This window comes from Onychomys torridus, chromosome 2, assembly GCF_903995425.1.
Source record: "Onychomys torridus chromosome 2, mOncTor1.1, whole genome shotgun sequence".
Lineage (NCBI taxonomy): Eukaryota > Metazoa > Chordata > Mammalia > Rodentia > Cricetidae > Onychomys > Onychomys torridus.
In genome coordinates this window covers 8,260,945-8,280,012 of record NC_050444.1, presented here as the reverse complement: position 1 = coordinate 8,280,012, position 19,068 = coordinate 8,260,945, and the positions used below count along the sequence as shown (strand labels likewise).

At 38.4% G+C, this 19,068-nt stretch overlaps 1 pseudogene; it reads right to left on the bottom strand.

Annotated features, from left to right (window-relative positions):
- Nucleotides 1-6,768: 6,768 nt before the first annotated feature.
- LOC118577432 lies at nt 6,769-7,996 on the bottom strand (annotated as a pseudogene).
- Between the last annotated feature and the right edge of the window lie 11,072 nt (nt 7,997-19,068).

The following is a 19,068-nucleotide window of genomic DNA, read 5'->3' as shown; positions in this document are numbered from 1 at the left end:
TCTTCCTTCCTTTCTTCTTTCCTTCCTTCTTTTTTCTTTCCTGTTCCTTTTCTTTTGATATTTTTGTGACAGGATCTCACTATGTAGCTCTGACTTTCCTGGAACTCACTACGTAGACCAGGCTGGCTTCAAACAGATCTACCTGCCTCTCTGCATTCCAAATTTTGGGATCAAAGGCATGAACCACTACAGTCAGCTTGGGATTGGATTTTTCTACTTTGTTTCATTCTTAGGATTATTTAAAGGAGTCATCAATAGTCCCCCCCCAATTTTTTAAACAAATTCAATATTTTATTAAAATCATTTGGAAGTATAATGAAATTATAGCTTGGTGATGAAGGGAGATTTTTATTAGGACACAGTAGTGAGCTGTGTGAATAAGCAGAAAGGATGAAAAGTGTTAACTGAAATTTAGGTGGTTGCATGAGTTTAATTACTTTTTTATAGTAAGTACCCTTTTGATGTCAATTTAAAATGCTGAAATCTGTGCCTACCATAGAGTTTGAAGGAGAATGGGAGCCTTATTTTCTGCCTTTGGCAATTTTAAAGAAATGATTGGGAATAGACTTAGGACCTTACTAAATTGTCACCCTACCAAAAATAATTTCTTTTGTTTTCCTTTTTATTGAAAATAGATTTTTCTTCATATAAAATATATCATAGGTATGGTCTTCTCATCCCCACTCCCATCTACTCCTAATTCCTTCCCAACTGACTTCTCATTCAGATTACCCCCTTCTGTCTCTCATTAAGAAAGCAAATAGGTTCTAAGGAATATGATTAAAATAAAGTATGAAATAGAACAAAACTACATGAAAATAGGAGACTGCTGCTGTGAAGACCAGCCTTCAGCAGCTCAGTGTTTGAGGGGGAGCCAACAGAGTCATGGGGCTATCACTCAACTTGACTTTTCTATCTGATGGTGTAAAACTAATTCTCTGAAGCCAGGAAAAAGAAACACACACACACACACACACACACACACACACACACACACACACACACATATGCAGGCATACACATACATCTCCAACTTGTCAAGATCTCACCTAGGGTGATGATGAATGGCAAGCCTTTATATAGCAGGTCAGAGAAATTGAAGAGGAGATGTAGAACTGGTGAACTACTAGACGGACAAATAAACACATGGTACGTTTCTTAGGGCCAAAGTTTAGCTCTTCATTTTCTTATTGTTGCTCTTTCTACCCTATTTCTTTTCTCTTCTGTTTTTCTACCCTGACATTTCCCTCCTCTCTCTCTTGATGTCTTCCTTCTAGCTTCCTTTTTTACATCTTTTCTAATAGTCTCTATCTCTCATGTCTTTATGTTTTCTTTTACATCAGTAGAGTCTTTCAAGCAACATGAAAATTAGGATGTGGTTACATTCTATTTCTCAAGTGAATGATTACAATGAATACAAGTAAAAAGCAGCATGTTTCCAATAACCCTTACATGAGTAAATATTCTGCATACTACAGGTGAAAAACTAGTTGTCCCAAGAACCCACATACATTCATGTACAAGCAACTTGTTGTAGATGAACAGAGTGTGAGCAAGCAAGGTGTTTTTCTCAGCCCGTTCTTTTACTGTCAGGCTGCATTTTGTGGTTACAAAGAAAGGGCCGGTCATTTTATTACTTATCTCAAAAGGTTATCTTATAAGGAATTTTGAAAGAATCACAAATCTACACTTTTATATATACAAAATCACCAGTTATCTTTACTTTAAATAATAAGGTTGCATACCCATTCATCAATAGTATTTTATATCAAGAAGATGAGGGCAGAAATGGGTAAAATGAATTAATCATGTTTGATCACCAACCTATCCTAGCAAGAAAGGTACATCAGCCAGCAATAGCCAGGCTGCCATTGTTTTTGTTCCCTGACCTCAATGAGTTCCTCACTCAACTATGTAACTTTTGAAACTTTAGATTGTTTCCCAAGTTTTTTTTAACCTCAAAACTATTAACAAAAACATCTTAATGTAACCTTAAGTCATATTTTCAAACTTTGTCTTAGTTTGATGCACATCAAAACCTGTGAACCTGTCTCTTGACATTAAGACTAAAAGAACTTGAGCTAACTTAGCTTTCTGGCACTCAATTGTTTTTCTTAATCATTAACCTTAGTCACAGTCTATATGGCTCTTCAAGAGAAACTAGCTGTGTGATATTTCCTTGCTCTATTTTCTATCCTCTGTAGCCCCTGCTTTTCAGGGCTTGGGGTAGCACCATATTTTGCTTTTACCTGTATTAGTTTTTCCACTAAGATAACCTCTATCACAATTCCTCACTATATCTATTAAAGACTCTCAGTCATCAAAAATTCTATTTGAACATACACCATTATTGTATGCAATCATTGCTTCAGTTAAACAGTACAGATTAGGAGGAAATCATCTTCATAATAATCCACAGATAAAAATGTCCAGTAGAATGGGATATTTTTATGAGATAATCACACTATATTAAAAGCAGTGGGGATTTCCCTATACCCATCAATACCATGTCAGATACCAGAAAAAAATGAATCCCTCCCTAATTCCTCTCTTCTATCCCCCTCTCCAGTTGATCAAATCATTCCAGCCCTCCCAATCAATCCATAACTACTCCTTTTCATAGGGAGATCTACCTATCTCTTTTAGTCCCTTACTCTATACCTAACCTCTGTGATTTTACAGAGTGTAGGTTAGTTATTATTGACTTGACAGCTAATATCCACGTATAAGCAAATACATATCATATTTGTTTTCCTGGGTCTGAGCTACCTCACTTAGGATGATTTTTTTTCTAGTTCCATCCACTTACTTACAAAACGCATTTTTTTTTCCACAGCTGAGTACTACTTTATTCTGTAAATGTACATTTTCTTTTTCCATTCATCTGTTTAGGGACATCCAGGTTGTTTCCAATTTCTGGCTGTTAGGAATAGAGCAGCAGTAACATAGTTGAGAAAGTGTTCATGTGGTAGGGTGAAGTATCATTTGGGCATATGCCCTAGAGTGGTATAGCTAGATATTGAGGTAGATTGATTGCCATCTTCCTGAATAATCACCACACTGATTTCCATAGTGGCTGTGTAAGTTTGTAGCCCCACCAGTAATGGATGAATGTTCCTCTTACACTATATCCTTGCCAGCATGAGCTGTCATGTGTTTTATTGATCTTAGCCATTCTGACAGGTAGAAGATGAAATCTCAAAGTAGTTTTGACTTGCATTTCTCTGATGGCTAAAGATATTGACTATTTCTTTGTTTCTCAGCCATTTGAGTTTCAAAGTCTTAATGTATTTATCATACAAGTCTTTTGCTTGGTTAAAATCACCTCCAAGATATTTTATATTATTTGAGGCTATTGTGAAAGGTGTTTCATTGATTACTTTCTCAGTACATCTGTCATTTGTATGTAGGAGGGCTACTGATATTGTGAGTTAATGAGTTTATTTTGTATCTAAATGCCTTGCTGACAGTGTTTATCAGCTGGAGGAGTTTCTTGGTGGAATTTTAAGGGTCATTTTTGTATACTATCATATATTCTGCAAATAAAGATACATTGGTCTCTTCATTCCAATTTGTATTTCCTTAATCTCCTTTGTCGCATTGCTTTAGCTAAGACGTCAAGTACTATATTGACTAAGTATAGAGAGAGTGGACAACCTTCTCTTGATTCTGATTTTAGTAGAATTGCTTTGAATTTTTCTTCATTTAAGTTGATATTGGCTATGGGCTTACTGTAAACTGCCTTTATTATGTTCAGCTATGTTCGTTGTATCCCTAACCTCTCCAGGAATATCATCACGAAGGACTGTTGAATCTTATCAAAGGCCTTTTCTGAATCTGATAAGATGATCCTGTAGTTTTTGCCTTTCAATTTGTTTATATGGTGGATTATAATCATCAATTTTTTTGTATACTGAAGCATCCCTGCATCTCTAGGATGAAGCCTACTTATGATGGTAAATGATCTTTTTGATTTATTTTTGGATTTGGTTTGCCAATATTTTATTGAGAATTTTTGCATCTATGCTCATAAGTAAAATTGGTGTGTAAATCTTTCTTTGTTGCGTCTTATGTAGTTTGCATATCAGGGTAACTGCGGCCTCATAAAATGAATTTGACAATGTTCCTTTTGTTTCTATTTTGTGGAATAATTTGGGGAGTATTAGTATTAATTCTTCTGTAAGTTGAGTAGACTTTTGTGCTAAAACCATGTGGCCCTTGGATTTTTGTTTGGGGGGGGGGCTTGGGAGACTTTTAGTGACTGCTTCTATTGTACTAGGGGTTATATGTATGTTTAAATGGCATATATGGTCTTGGTTTAACGTCTGAGGAAGTTATTCATTTCTTTTAGATTTTCAAATTTGGTTTAACACAGCTTTTTAAAATTTGTCTTTATGATTCTCTGTATTTATTTAGTGTCTGTTGTTATGTCCCCCTTTTCCTTTCTGATTTTTGTTAATTTGGCTATTTTATCTCTGCTCTTTAGTTAGTTTGAATAAGGGTTTGTCTATCTTGTTGATTTTCTCAAAGAATCAACTCTTTTTTTCATTGATTCTTTGGTTTTGTTTTATCCTATTGATTTCAGCCCTCAGTTTGATTATTTCTTGCTATCTACTCCTTTTGTGTGTGATTTCTTCCTTTTGCTCTGGAGCTTTCAGGTGTACCATTCAATTGCCAATATGAGATTTCTCCTTTATGTTTTTTAATCTAGGCACTTAGTGCTGTGAACTTGCCTCTTAGAACAGCTTTCATTGTGACCCATAAGTTTGGGTATGTTGTATATTTATTTTCACTGAAATTTAGAAAGTCTTTAATTTTTGTCTTGACCCACTTTTCTTCCCATTCAGTAGAGAGTTGTTCCATTTCCATGAATTTGTAAGCTTTTTGATGTTTTTGTTGCTGATATTCAGCCTTTATCTCTGGTAGTCTGATAGGATGCAGGGAGATTTTCAATTTTCATGAGATGACAAGAAGGCATATTGTTTCATGTTTGGGTGAAATGTCCTATGAATATCTGTTGGCTTGTAATGTCTATTAAATTCAGCACTTCTTTGTTTCATTTTTGTCTGGATGACCTATCTATTGACAAGAGTGAGGTATTAACATTTCCCATTACCAATGTGTGAGGGTTAACATGCAAATTAAACTGTAGTGGTGTTTCTTTTATGAGCTTGGGTGACCTTGTGTTTGGGGCATAGATGTTAAAAATTGTAATTTCCTCTTGGTAGGTTTTTTTTCCTTTGAGTACATAGTGTCTCTCCCTATCTCTTTTGATTAGTTTTGGTTGGAAGTCTATTTTTTTCAGACATTAAAGTGACTATAAGAGTTTGCTTTGTAGGTCTGTTTGCTTGGAATATCTTTTCCATCCTTTTACCCTGAGGTGATCTCTATCTTTGATGTTAAGGTGTGTTATTTGGATATAGCAGTAGTAGGGATCCCACTTTTAAATTCAATGTGTTAGTCTGTGTCTTTTATTGATGAATTAAGACCATGGATATTGAGAGATATCAATGAGCACTGATTGTTGATTCCTGTTACTTTTTTTTTTGTTGTTGTTGTTACTTTTGTTATGGTGATGGTGGTAGTGGTAGTGGTGGTAGTATTGTAGTTGTTGTTGTTGTTGTTGTTTTGTGTGTGTGTGTTTCCCTTCTTTTAACTTGCTGGTCTGGGATTATTTATTTCTTATGTTTTCTTGGGTGTGCTTAAGCTCCTCAGATTGGAATTTTTCTTTTAGTGCTTTCGGTAGGGCTTGCCTTATATACTGATATTACTCAAATTTGGTTTTATCATGGAATGTCTTATTTTCTCCATACTTTGTGATTGAAAGTACTGATGTGTAAAATAATTTGGGCTGGCATCTGTGGTCTCTAGAGTCTCTAGAGTCTGTAGCATATTTTTCCAGATCTTTCTTGATTTTAGACTCTCCACTGAGAAGTCAGATGTTATTTTAATAGGTCTGTCTTTACATTTCACTAGGTCTTATTTCATTGGATTTTAAATATTCTTTCTTTATTCTGTAAGGTTAGTGTTTTGATTATTATGTGCAATGGAATATTTATTTTCTGGTTCTGTTGATTTGGTGTTTTGTATGCTTCTTGTACCCTGATAGGTACTTCCTTCTTTATGTTAGCAAAAATTTCTTGTATGTTTTTTTTAAAGTATTTTCTATGCCTTTGACCCATGTTTCTTTTCTTTCCTCTATTCCTATTATTCTTAGATTTAGTTCTTTCATAGTGTCCCAGATTTCTTGGATGTTTTGTGCTAGGATTTTCTTTTTTTTAGATTTAATATTTTCTTTGATGGCACTATCCATTTCTTGTATTGTGTCTTCAATACCTGAGATTCTCTCTTCCATCTCTTGCATTCTGCTGGTGAGGCTTGCCTCAGAGATTACTATTTGAGTTCATAATTTTTTTCCTACTTGGTTCTTTTGCTGACTTAGGTAGAAGGTTCCCAGGTCATCATTGTTGGAGTTTGGGACTGGTGTAATAGGATAACTGGGGAGGAACCTTGGAGGACAGCAGAAATGAGGGAGAGATTGAAGCAGGTGGTCTGCTCTGGAGTTGGGGGATTGGTTTTGGAGGAGAGTGGGAAAAGGTGAAGATCTGCAGTTAGCCTACCTGCTTCCCTGACCTGAGGACCAATAAGAACTTCAAAGTAAGATTGCTCTCAAGCCCTGGAGGAGTGAGGAAAAAGAACTTTCTTTAAAAACACAAAAGCAGACACATTAAATTTATTCATGAGACAGAGAACAGAAGGTCACAAATGTTACCAGAGAGGAGACCAGAAGCCCAGTGTGTCAGTTCTACATTTGTTCTTGGATCTTAGGGGTTGGGGGTTAATCTTCCTTCATTTGCCATTATTCCTCCCTGGGAATTCTGAGTTTGCCTGCATGTGTCTGCTGTGGAGGCAATCATATGTTCAGAACAAACGTATTTGGAAATGTGATGGGCCAATCTAGAGCTGACCAGTGACTGGGGTAACTCAGGATTTGTTGCCTGCATGAAGACATGGTTCTTTCTGACCTGTTAAATTCAATGTTCCTCGATTGGAGACAGAAGGTCAGACAGTTTCCCAAAATGTGGAGCTCCTTGAGTTGGGGATTGGCTCCACAGTACCTTCGTCAGTGAGATCAGGTTGTTATTCCTAAGGCTGAGTATCTGCAGCTTTATGAGCAGGATTTCAAAACTGTGGCTTAGATAAAGTGCATGCAGGGTCATATGGTGGAATTTTCTCTGGAAAGAATGTTCATTCATGTTGTTCTAAATAAATTCTAGTACCTCAAGAGCTGAGAGAGAGTCAAATCTTTGAGGCAAGCATTTAGCCTGTTCATGCCAAGTTTCAGGTGTTTGAATTTTTGAAGACTGCTGATCTGTGTTGGCAGCTCCTCCACCTGATTATTAAAAATTTAAGCACTCCAAGTTCATCAGTTCTGCTATGTCTTGTGGGTACTGTTGTTATCTTGTGACCATATACCAGTTGTATGATGAACAAGCCATTGACTTTGGGTATACTGGAGACATACCTGTCACTCATATCCACTTCCAGATGTTTCTCCTACCTACTCTCCTTGTAATGGGTAGTTTTATGTCAACATCACCCAAGCTAGAGTTATCTGAAAGGAGTAAACATCAACTGAGAAAAAGCTTTAAGGCATTTTATTAAATAGTGATTGATGGGGGAGGGCCCAGCCCATTGTGAGTGGTGCCTTACCTGAATTGGTGGTCCTGGGCTCTATAAGAAAGCAGGCTGGGCAAGCCATGGGGACAAGCTGGTAAGCAGCACTCTTCCATGAACTCTGCATCAGTTCCTGTGTCTAGGTTCCTGCCCTAATTGTGTTCCTGTCCTGACCTCCTTCAGTGATGAACAGTGATGCAGAAATGTAAACCAAATAAACCCTTTTCTCCCCAAGTTGCTTTGGTCATGCTGTTTTGTTACAGCAATAGAAACCCTAACTAATGTACCCCTCCACCAGTTTCTTCAGAGACTTAAACATGTTCACTAGGGTGAAATTTGGATAGTGAGCAATGGGTTGGATCATCCCCAACCCTATACTTATTTTATTGAGTAGTGTTCAGTGGTAAAGATGTGCTAACAATTTATTCAGCCCACATTAAAAAAATCATTTGAATTATTTCTAATTTATGGCTCTTTCAAAAGAAACAAAAGCCTGCTAAGGACATTTGTATGCAGATTTTTATACAGACATGCATTATCATTTCTCTGGGATCAGTTTCCTCAAAGTGAAGTTTCTGGACTATCTGCTAATTGAATAATTTGTTTTTAGGAACTTCAAAATCATTTTACCAAATGATCACACAATTTCCACCTTTATCAGCATTGTATGCATGGTTGAAAGTCTGTGGATCCTTGTCAATATTTAATTCATCATTATTTTTATTTCTGTCATTCTGAAAGGTATATAGTGACATCTCTTTGGATTTTAATTTGTCTTTCCCTAGTTTCCAGTGACTCTAAAATCTTCTTATATGCTGGTTTACTATTGGTACATTATGTTTGGTGAAATTCATGTTCATATTATTTGGCTATTTTATTTTTATTTATTTATGTTTTCAGAATGGAGTTTTACTACGTTGCCTAGGTGGACCTTAAACAGTCAGTCTTCCTGCCTCTGTCTCCCATGTTCTGAGATTGTAGGCGTGTGTATACTTGACTCATTTGCTTATTTTCCAAATGGATGATTTATTTTTCTCTTCTTTAATAATGCACATTAAGAGTTTTCTGAATATTCTAGAATCAGTTCCTTGTCAGATAGATGGCAACGCTTTACTCAGTGTGTACTGTGTCTTTGCAGTCTCTCTGTTAGGTGTTTCACAGAGAAACATCATTCAGGAGCATTGTCATTAGGAGGCCCATGCATGGAGGGGCTCCTGGGTTCACTGGAACTGTTCAGCTGCTTTGCAAGCCGATGCAGGTGGTGCACCTTTAAGCCAAACTTCAAAAGCTTATGCATATGTTCAGTAGCAGCACTTGAAAAGCAGACAGAGAGATTGAAGCTCCTGAGATACATAGTGAGTTCTGGCCCAGCCTGGAATACTGATGAAACTCATTCTTAAGATAAGTAAATGAATTGTACTGTGCATCTTGAATTTTGGTCTCTTGGGGAAAGAAATATGCATGACATGGGAAAGCACTGAATAGAGCCACAACTGCATCATCTGGGGTCACCAGGAAGCTAACAATTCTCCTTGGATAAGGGTACAGTAAGTTCTGATGTTCAAGTGTGCTCAATGCTTTCTTTTTTTAATGTGAGATATCTTCATCCAGCACTGGGTTTATTGGGTTCTAACCATGTCTTAAGTTAGGCAACTTGTCTAGTTGTAACCAGTTGGACCAAGAAGTTTGTGAGTATGTTGCAATTGTGAAACTGGCCTTCATTGTTGCTGGTCATATAAAATTGGACAGCTACATTTGAAAACATTTTGTCTAATTTCTGAAAAATGCAGCAAAAACTTTACACAACTTCAGTAATTACTTTTTGTGTGTATGTCTACCCAAGAGAACCCAAAACCAAATGTCTACATAAAAGTTTATACTAATGTTTTGGGTGGTGTTATTTATAGTTCCTTCAGACTAGAAACAACCTGAATATCTATCAATTGGTGGCTAGAGTAAAAAATATCAAATATCTTTTCTATCAAATACTATAAAACTTGTGTTTAGAACAAGGAATTCATATCTTTTTGTCTCCCCCACCTTGTAAGAATTTCAAAATTTTAATTGTCACTGTTGGGGAATATTCCATCACACTGTGAACCCTGAGTTTGCATTTGCATTGATTAAATAAAATTAACCTTGGTCTAGAGCCTGAGTTAGCAACTAGTTATCAGAAGGTAATCATAGTGCATCTAGAAGAGACAGAGAAATGCACCTGAGGGAGTAGAGAGGGATTTGGAGTGGTGGCTTTTTTGTTTGTTTGTTTGTCAGAAGAACGCTCTCTTTGGGAGGTGCCAGCAAGGAGAAAAGGTTGTTAGGTAAGTGCTACTCAGCCTCTCTGAGCTAGCAGGTTTTCATGCCAGTCTTTGAGTCTCGAGTCTTATTTATAAATAGAATGATAGAGATTTTTTCCAAGTTATGTTTAGTGGCAATGACAGAGCCAGAGCCTGCAGGAACAGAGTTCTCACCAGATTGTGGCCTGAGTGATTGGGCTGCTGCCAGGAGAAACAAGCCGGTGCCTGCAGAGTCAGTTGCTGGCTGAAAAAGCAGTAGATTAAGACACAGTCACTGGGCCAAAGTTAAAACAATACCTTCCCACTCAGAAAAACTTTTGTTTACTCAAAGGCCTTCTATTCTAGAAATTTGATGGCCTGGAGCAGTGACCCTTTTCTCCTTGGACAGTGACCCCTCCCCACTTCCTTCATTTCCTATGTACCAGTTCTTTGCGGACTTGCCTGTAATAAGTCTGTAAGGTCAGACCCGTGCCAATGGTGGAAAAGACATAGCCACCATTTCCTTAGAATAAAAATTAATGCACTTCTTGTCTCTGTGTGTGTGGTCTTCCTGAGCACATGCTCTTGATCCACAGTAAAGTTTTCCTTGCTCAGAAACTGCAGATGGAATGGTGGTCTGTTTCTTTATGACCTCATGTTTATTTCTAACAACTTATTGCTTAAAAACAAACTACATTATGTCCATACAGTGGGGGCACTATTCACCCAATAAAAAGAACAGAGCTGTTTTTACTTGCTTTAATGAGGATAAACCATAAAACCCTCACATTAAATAAGACGTAGAACCCCACACTTCTGTTTAGATGACTTTTTCAGGAAAGGTAATTCTATACATAGAAAAGCATAATAGTGGTTGTAGAGAGTAGTGTGAAATGGAAAGGAGGCCGTTTGGGTTATGTAGTAGCTTGAATAAGAATGGCTCCCATAGACTCATATATTTGATGTTTGGTTCCCAGTTGATGGAATCTTTAGAAAGGATTAGGAGGTGTGGCCTTGTTGGGGGAGGTGTGGCCTTGTTGGGGGAGGTGTGTCACTTGGGGTGGGCTTTGAAGATTCCCAAGTCCGTGCCAGGCCCATTCTCACTCTCTTTCTGCCTGCTGCTTGAGGATCAGATATAAGCTCTCAGTTATTATTCCAATACCATGCCTGTTGCCACCATGCTGCCCACCACGCTGATCATGGATTAACCCTCCCAAACTCTAAGGAAGCCCACACTTAAGTGCTTTCTTTTATAAGTTGCCTTGGTAATGGCTTGCATCACAAAAATAGAACAGTGATTAAGACAGGGTAAATGAAGCTCACAAATTAGTGTTTTTAGGGATAATGTTCACTCTGCACCTTTTCTGAAAATCACTGATATAAATTCACAATGGATGAGCTTTGTGGCATGTGAATTATTCCCCAGTGAAACTGCTGGAAACATAAATCATGCATGAAAAGCCATGGCAACCCCTTTCACCACATACTCTCTTAGAGCAATGGTCTGTAAGCCATTGTTGCTGTAAGCCATCATTGCCTTTCTACCTTGCTTTTAGGGAAGCCAGGCTCAGGAATGAGAGGGGAAACAGCTACTTAGGTTCAGGTGCCTTTGAGTCTGTTTGGGGAAAAATAGATTCTGTTTTAAGGATTCCCTAGTAGTTCGTCAGCTAGAAGCATGGTTGGAGCCAGGTAGATAGCAAAAGACCATATTCTTCCCCAAATGAACTTTCAAAGTTTGCATCTTTTCTGGACCCAGGCATTTGCTCAATGTTCTAGATGTGTGATAACATACAGAGACACTGCCATGTTGCCCCTTCCAAGCTTGTGACATGTACAGTGACAGAATCTGATTATTTTCACTTGGAGCTCTTAAGTTGTTACTCATTATGATGAGTAAATAATATTCTCAGACTGGAAACACAATGACTCACAAATTAATGACCTAGGATATCTATTCTCTTACCTGCAGGATTGTCATGTGATTCTGGAAGAAAGGAAATGTGCAGTTTGTTTGTTTATTTCAGGTGTTAATTTAGAGCACAGTTGTGTGGTTATTAGTTTGAGTTTCTGAGACTGAATAATCAGACTCAGGAACTAGAGATTATTAGAATGTGACTAATGTCTGCTGCAAACACTTTCTGTATTCTGTTCTTGATAAACTGTCTCCCATTAGTAATGAAGAGATTGCTCACAGGATGTCTGTGGTAGATAATGATGCAGCTCCAGCTCCTGACTCTAGGAGGGTTCCCTGTACATGGGTCTCTGGCATCTGTGCACAGAGCCTCTAGCCCTTACCGAGCAACCATCTGCATGCAATCACCAAAGGCGACTTTGCTGGTGACCTTGTCAGAAGCATTCTGTTTGGCAAGCAGGGTTGATGAAGTCTTGGCTGGCTCATGAGTGACAGCAAACACGTCTGTCACAGTGAGTTTACTGATTTGATACACAGAGCTCAAGTTAGAGACTCAGTTTGGAACACATCTTGCAGCGTTGTGCTTCTGTGCCCCAGGCTTGTTTCCTTCCCTGGTGTCCTGGGTGGTCACCTATAGCTGAGTTTGGCAGAAGCAGCCATGTTAGAATGACATATTTGGGCTTTTAGCAAAAATTCAGTCTTCAACTGACAGTTTTCCCTTTTTGCTGAGACTTGGCGTACTGGATTGGTTGTCTGCCTACTTTGTCTGGTCAAGTTCACAATAATCCTTTCAAGAGGGTGGGAAACACACAAAGAAAAGTGAGGGTGATGGCAGAACTGTGACCTGCAAGGCTTTGTGTCAGATATTTGTCTTCAGAGCTGTTCAGGTTGCTTTTCAATAGTCAGACTATCAGAATCAAATCAATCTCTCTCATGATATCAGATATAAATAGAGTCTCTAATTTTTTAAATTTAATTTAATTTTACATATCAGCCATGGATTCCCCTGTCCACCCCTTCCTTCCCCCCAGCTCATCCTCCATTCCCATCTCCTCCAGGGCAAAGACTCCCCTCGGGATTCAGCTCAACCTGGTAGATTCAGTCCAGGCAGGTCCAGTCCCCTCCTCCCAGGCTGAGCAAAGTGTCCCTGCATAATCCCCAGGTTCCAAACAGCCAGCTCATGCACTAAGGACAGGTCCTGGTCCCACAGCCTGGATGCCTCCCAAACAGTTCAAGCTAATCAACTGTCTCACTTATCCTGAGGGCCTGATCAAGTTGGGGGCTCCATAGCCTTTGGTTCATAGTTTATGTGTTTCCATTGGTTTGGCTATTTGTCCGTATGCTTTTTCCAATCTTGGTATCAACAATTCATGCTCATACAATCCCTGGGGCCTGGCTGTGGATCTCTGCATCTGCTTCCCTCAGTCATTGGATGAGATTTCTAGCATGACAGTTAGGGTGTTTGGCCATCTGATCACCAGAGTAGGTCAGTTCCAGCTTTCTCTCGACCATTGCCAGTAGTCTACAGTGGAGGTATCTTTGTGGATTTCTGGGGACCTCTCTAGCACTTTTCTTCTTCCTATTCTCATGTGGTCTTCATTTATCATGGTCTGTTATTCCTCATTCTCCCTCTCTGTTCTTGATCCAGCTGGGATCTACTGCTCCCCTGAGCTCTCTTTCCCTCGAACTTTGCCATTCATTACCCCCACTCACATCCAGGTTGTTCATGTAGATCTCATCCATTTCTCTGTCATTGGGCGATCCCTGTCTCTTTCCTAAGGTCCTGTTTTCTAGGTAGCCTCCCTGGAGTTGTGAATAGCAGTCTAGTCATCTTTGTTTTACATCTAATATCCTCCTATGAGTGAGTACATACCATGTTTGTCTTTCTGAGTTTGGGTTACCTCATTCAGGATGATTTTTTCTAGATCCATCCATTTGCCTGCAAACCTCATGATGTCATTGTTTTTCTCTGCTGAGTAGTACTCCATTGTGTATATGTACCACATTTTCTCTATCCATTCTTCAGTTGAAGGGCATCTAAGTTGTTTCCAGGTTCTGGCTATTACAAACAATGCTGATATGAACATAGCTGAGCAGATGTCCTTGTGGTATGATTGAGCATTCCGTGGGTATATGCACAAGAGTGATAGATCTGGGTCTTGGGGGAGATTGATTGCCAGTTTTCTGAGAAAGTGCCATATTGATTTCCAAAGTGGCTGTACAAGCTTGCATTCCCATCAGCAGTGGAGGAGAGTTCACCTTGCTCCACATCCTTTCAGCATAAGCTGTCTTCAGTGTTTTGATCTTAGCCATTCTGAGTGTAAGGTGGTATCTCAGAGTTGTTTTAATTTGCATTTTCCTGATGACTAAGGATGTTGAGCAATTCCTTAAGAGCCTTTCAGGCATTTGACCTGTCCTTAGTGCATGAGCTGTCTGTTTGGAACCTGGGGCTTATGCAGGGACACTTTCCTCAGCCTGGACCTGCCTGGACTGAAACTACCAGGTTGAGCTGAATCCCCAAGGATTGCCCTGGAGGAGATGGAAATGGGGAGGTAGGCTGGGGGGAAGGTGGGGCGGGGGTGGGAGGGTGGAGGACAGGGGAATCCATGGCTGATATGTAAAATTAAATTAAATTTAAAAAAAAAAAGAAATTAGTTTTCTGTTTTCCCTACCCCTCAGTGCTAATGATATTGCTTATGCAGTGCCTGCAGCATAAGGCCTTGCATGCCATGAATTCTCAATAAATATAGGATACATTTAGCATTTTCATAGTGTATGTGTGTATAAATGTTATATTATCTGCAGGCAAAATTATTTTACTTAGCAAAACTTGAATTTGTAAGACCAGAAACAAAAAGAATATGTTTAATTTTTGTATGAAAAATATTGAGTAGAAAATTCTATACATTTTTTAAGATATACCTAGAAGCAATGTAACTTCAATTTACTGGAATTAGATTAATATATTGCTTGTACAGATTTTTAGAAACTAATATAGCTATTTCAACAGATTTTAGTAACTGATTTAACTGAGTTGTAAAAGTGCAAAATAAATTGTTTTCTTTTTCCTTAAAAAAATTCTCATACAATATATCTGAAAGCAGCCCCCCCTCTCTGCACTCCTCCCTACCCCTCTCCCAGATTTACTCCTCCTCAGTTTCTCTTCAGGAAAGAATAGGCCTCCCCAGGGATATCAACTGAACATGACAGAACAAATTGCAGTAAGACCAGACACAAACCTTCATGCATGGAGGCTGGACGAGGCAACACAGTAGGAGGAAGTGGTCCCAAGAGCAGGTAGAAGAGTTGGAAACACCCCCATTCCCATGTTAGGAGTCCCACAAGATTCCCAAATCAAACAACCACAGGGTGTATACAGAGGACCTAGAGCAGACCTATGCAGGTTCCATGGATGCCATTTCAGTATCTGTGAGCCCCTGTGAGCTCTGTGGGCCGTGTTCTCCTGGTGTCCTTGGCCCCTCCTGGCTTCTACAATCCTTCCTGCTCCTCAAGTAAATTAATTTTAAGTTTAAAGTTCCTCATCCTTAATGTTGGATTGGTAGTGCGTATCATAGGATTACATCAAGAAATTCTGTGAAAGATAGTATCTCAAAGCTGAAGAATTGTATAGACCATAACAGCTGAAATAAAATGCCAGTGTTCTAGCACTTTTAAAATCAGATTTAAGCAATGGCCATTGCCTCTGCATTGGCTAACTTCAGGTGTCAAGAGATATCTATATAACTGGTAAGCATACTTCTGTTTTGGGGCACACATTGGGTTTATACTTCTGTGTCTGTGTGAGGCTTTTTCCACAGCTAAGATGAAAGAAATGTTAGAAGGGACAATGTCCCACTAGCCCTTCCTTCCCTGGGGAACATGTTTCAGTTGCAGTTTCCACTGGGTTTGGCAGCAGACATAGAGTGCTTCCTGGGAGTGTGGCAATGGTGCTTGGCAGGAGGGTGATGCTTCTGGATCATCCTCCTTGGGCTGAGCTGGGTGGCTGTTACCTTTTGTTTCTAGGCTTCTGGTTTCTTGGGCTGAGCTGCCTACAGCTGCTGTGAGTCCTATGTGAGCACAGGCATCAAGAAAGCTTTTAGCCTGTGGTATCGCAAAAGCTGACCTAACAGAAGTCTTTTTAAAATATTTATGTTCTACTGGTTTTGTTTCTCTGGAGAACACTGACCAATACAATCTCTGTATACCAAAAATGAAAAATCTTTTTTTTTTCCTATCTAGATGAATTTCCTTCATCAGAATGAAAGGAGAAAAACTTTTGATGTCTATTTTGCAATGTTGCCTGAAAGATTAGTTATGTACCTAACATGAGAGGACTGTAGTATTCTTGTTTGTTAGAAGATACTTTCAATTCAATTCCACTTATTAAATAATGTGAATTTTAGACAGATTTTTTGAGTGGGCATAGCCTGAGCTTCTGGGGGTATCCATCTAACTTATTAAAATTAAATGCTATAGAACATCATTTGAACAACTGTTTTTGGTTTTTCTCTTCATAGAAAATAACAACATGGTAGAGAAATAAAACACTCTATTTTAGATACTCTTTGCAGCTCATGATGTCATTTCCTGTCGTTCTACAGATGCTTTTCTGGGTACCATGTACCAGTAAGACCCTTTATGAAAGATACTTGAACTTTAGGAAGGAAGGGTTTGTTTGCCTCACAGTATCAGAGGTTTCAGTCTGTAGTCTTTGCTTCCATTGATTACAGGCCTGTGGTGATGGAACATCAAGGTCCTTGGTGCATGTTCCAGAAGCCATTCACCCCATGGCAGAAAGGAAATGGAGATAAAATAGAGCTCCAAGGACAAGCTGCTATTGACCTACTTTCCTCAGGACCCCATCTCCTGACATTTCAGTTTCCCTAGCAAGTACTATCAAGCCTTCAACACACGAGCATGTAGGGGTATGCAATATTCAAACTATAGCAACAATAGCAACAGTCTCTACATTTTCACAAAACACCAATAATTAGTGTAGCAATGGCTTATTTTTAGGAAGTAGGAAAATTAAAGAGGGAGATGTTTGTGGGCTTAAAGGATTGATTGACTAGTCATTTGATGGAGACCCTATTACTGAATGAGAGACAACTGATTCTTATTTATCAAATCCTGAACTTTCATTTATTTATATTTTTAAGAGGGTGAGGATAAACAATTTAATACAGGTTAGCATTCTGTGGAACTTCGCTAAGGGTATTTTCTGCATATGATGTTTAAAATAGTGTTTACACGATAGTAACATTTTAAAACTTTTCCCTCTTATTGAAAACAGATTTTTTTCACATAACACATGTTGGTGATAGTTCTCCCTCATTTACTCCTCCCAGTTCCTCCTCATGTACCGTCTCACCCAGACCGACTCCCTTCCTGTCTCTAATTAGAAAACAATCAGACTACTAAGGGATAATAATACAACACAGGGTAATATGATATGATATGATATAATATAATAAAATAATAACTAACACAAAACAAACAGAAGGAAAAGAGCCCAAGAGAAGACACAATAATCAGAGGTGCACTCATTCTCACACTTAGGAATCCCATAAAAACACTAATCTGGAAGCCATAGTATAAACACAGGACCTGGTGCAGGCCCATGAAGGCTCTCTGCATGCTACTGCAGTCTCTGAATTCATATATGCATTGATTATGTTGATTTAGAGGGCTTTGTTTTCTTGATATCCTCCATTTCCTCTGGCACTTGCACTATTTCTATCTCATTTTCTTCTGGTTCTATGATCTCTGAGGGAAGGGATTTGATGGAGACATCCCATTTAAGGCCAAGTGTTCTAAGATCTCTCTCTCTCTGTGCATAATATCTGGCTGTGGGTCTCTGTATTTGTCCCCATCTGCTGCAAAAGGAAGCTTCTTTGATGATGACTGAGCAAGTCACTGATCTATGGGTATAGCTGAATGGCATTAGGAATCATTTTATTGCTTTTTTTTTTTTTTTTAAGAACAGTAGTATTTGGTTTTACCCTAAGTGCCTTGGATATCTAGTCTCAGGTTCTTTGTCACCTAAGCAGTCAGGCATATGTTTCATCTTGTGGAATGGACTTTAGTCAAGTGAAATATTGGTTAGTTACTCCCACAAGCTTTGTACCATAATTACACTAGCATGTCTTGTAGGCAGGACAGCATACACCCATTGACTTGCCACCCTCCTGTCTGAAAAAGTCAGTTTACCAGTATCTTACACATGGGAAAATTTAACTTTGGGAAAGATATAATGGCTGTGAAATCATTAAATTCATAATAAAGAAATAGAGGATCCTTACATGACTTTAGTTTTTAAAATATACTTTTAAATTTATTTAAAATTTTCATACAATAAAGTGGATAGAGCTTCAGTGTGAAATGTGGCATATCTTTCTTTGCTGTTGTGCAAGTAATGGTCCCTTATATTTTTGAGTATTCTGTGTGAACACTGAATGAGTTACTAATCTATTTTACTCTGATGAATGTTTGTGATGCTTCCTGTTGCAAGCCATTTAACAATATGCTATAAGTGTACTTATAAATGTTTTATAAACAAATTTTCTTATTTATCTCAAGTAGAACTATTTGGTTATAAAGTGGTTGTATTTTTAAATTTATACTAGTAATTATAGATTTTGGTGGACACATATTTTCTTGTTATTATAAGTGGGATTGTTGTCTCATAGTGTGGATTTATCTTTAGATGTGTAAATCATCCCCAAATTGCTTTGCAAAACTATTGTATTGTTATTTACTCCCACTGGCAAAGTAGGAGACTCTGCTTACCCCATATCCTTGCTAGTTTTGCCTTGTGTTTCCAAGTCTAGCATTTCTACTGAGTATGTAGTAATATTAATCTGTGATTGGACTTACATTTTCCTGATGACAGACAATGATACACATTTCATGGTCATGAAAACAGTTGACTGTAAGACATGTTGCCAAGTCTTCCTAGTTAGCTTGTGTGCCTTTTAATTCTTTTTTTCTTCTTTTTTTTGTTTTTTGAGACAGGGTTTCTCTGTGTAGTTTTGCACCTTTCATGGAACTCACTTTGTAGACCAGGCTGGCCTCCAACTCACAGAGATTTGCTGACTTCTTTTTATTTTATTTTATTTTTTTTTAAAGATTTATTTATTTATTTTATATATAGTATTCTGCCTGTATGTATCCCTTCAGGCCAGAAGAGGGCACCAGATCTCATTA